The sequence below is a fragment of the Austrofundulus limnaeus genome, unplaced genomic scaffold, assembly GCF_001266775.1.
Source record: "Austrofundulus limnaeus strain Quisiro unplaced genomic scaffold, Austrofundulus_limnaeus-1.0 Scaffold29, whole genome shotgun sequence".
Lineage (NCBI taxonomy): Eukaryota > Metazoa > Chordata > Actinopteri > Cyprinodontiformes > Rivulidae > Austrofundulus > Austrofundulus limnaeus.
In genome coordinates, this window is record NW_013952431.1 from 2422777 (window position 1) to 2424345 (window position 1569).

At 38.0% G+C, this 1569-nt stretch overlaps 1 protein-coding gene across 3 annotated transcripts in view; it reads left to right on the plus strand.

Annotated features, from left to right (window-relative positions):
* The window catches only part of LOC106515495 (cGMP-inhibited 3',5'-cyclic phosphodiesterase A), a 55867-nt gene that overhangs the window by 1677 nt on the left and 52621 nt on the right, over window positions 1-1569 (plus strand). The gene's annotated exons all lie outside the window — the stretch shown is intronic.

Below are 1569 nucleotides of genomic sequence, written 5' to 3' on the forward strand. Positions count from 1 at the left end.
GGACTGACTGGCTTTAAGTAGTTTTTTTTTTTCTTGATGATTGTATAGAAACAGCTAGGATCTCACAACAACAAGAAAGATGGGAGTTGGCAACTCTTCTGGAGTGGAGAAAAAAAACATGGGCTCATTGAAGCAATTTTCAAGAATTTGGAGAAATGAGTAGAGTGAGGGAACATTCATGCTAATTTCTAGATTCTTTTGTCTTTGTCCATACTTATCCAGCCATGAAAATTATTTTACTAAACTGCAAGAACCCTGAGAGATGATGTGACCCATCTCAAAGAACCATCATTTTGAGCACTTTTTATTAGTTCAAACAGTGATTGAGCAATAGAAATTTGTTTGAAATGTCGGTTTTATTATAATGCCATGTTTTATTAGTAAAGTAAACATTTTAATATGATATTATGCCCTTCACTTGCTGATTAATTCAGTTCAAACAAGATACCAAACAATTTTCCTGCTCTGAAATGATGGCTCTGCCACGGTGTGCGAGAAGCACTAAAAGTACATGTGACAAATTAAAACCACTTTAAGATGAGATGTGCCCTGCAAAGCACGCTCTACAGATTAGTTAGCACTTTGCACTGTAATCCTGGACACACATGTTGCTGCAATGAAAGTGTGTTTGAGAAGCAGTCAAAAAAAATCTATGATAGTATAGAGRGGGAAAACATTTTCATATTTAGATCTGATTTTTGTCGTAAACTTGGCTGCAGCCTGGAGCTAAAATTAAAGCAACATAAGCTAATGTATTCAGACTGAAATACATTTGTTCAGATCTACTCAGGTTTTAAAGTCCCGAGCAAAAAAGAGACAGATGCACATGTATGGAGCTATGAGTCGATTTTGTAGCATTGGTTTGTTAAACAGGCAACTTCACCCTGAGGCTTTTTTAGATATTCAGACCGAAAAGGCAAAGACAATGTGTCAGGAACAAATAGCTTACAGGAAGAAATCAATTAATGTGTTGATGTGTTTGTATTTGTTGTTTTTAAAGACCCTGCGTGAATTACTGTACTTTTTTGTTATCTGTCCACCTGAGATACTGAACAGAGATGCACCAATCGGAGTTGAAACCTAGCGGAGTCAGTTATCCTTTAAAGGGATCCCTGATTAGTTGTAATATTAAATTTTATTTGAAATACATATATTTTAATAACTCTGTTTAAATAGGCTGTTTTGCAAATTTTTAAAAATATATTTTGACACAGACGGAGCCATTTTATTTACACGCAAAGCATTCTGGGTAAATGATGACGTGGATAGGTCCTCGGTGCGAGGCTGCTTGCGAGCTATATCCATCTTGTAGGTTATTGGTATTGGTATTGGTAATTGGGGATGGGTACAACCCAGGTGAGCGGGGGCCTCATAAGTGGGCCCATTGCTCCCCCCAAAAGATACTGGGCTTTAATCAAACCTTTTTGTCCCTCGGATGAAGGACACCAGGTTAGAAACACTCAGTGTTCTAAGCTTCTCGGGATCCACAAAGGGGTCTCCAAGAATTCTTTCCCTTATGGTGCGTTCACACCAAACGCGATTTCAGCGTCAGGAGCAGCAGGTTTACAT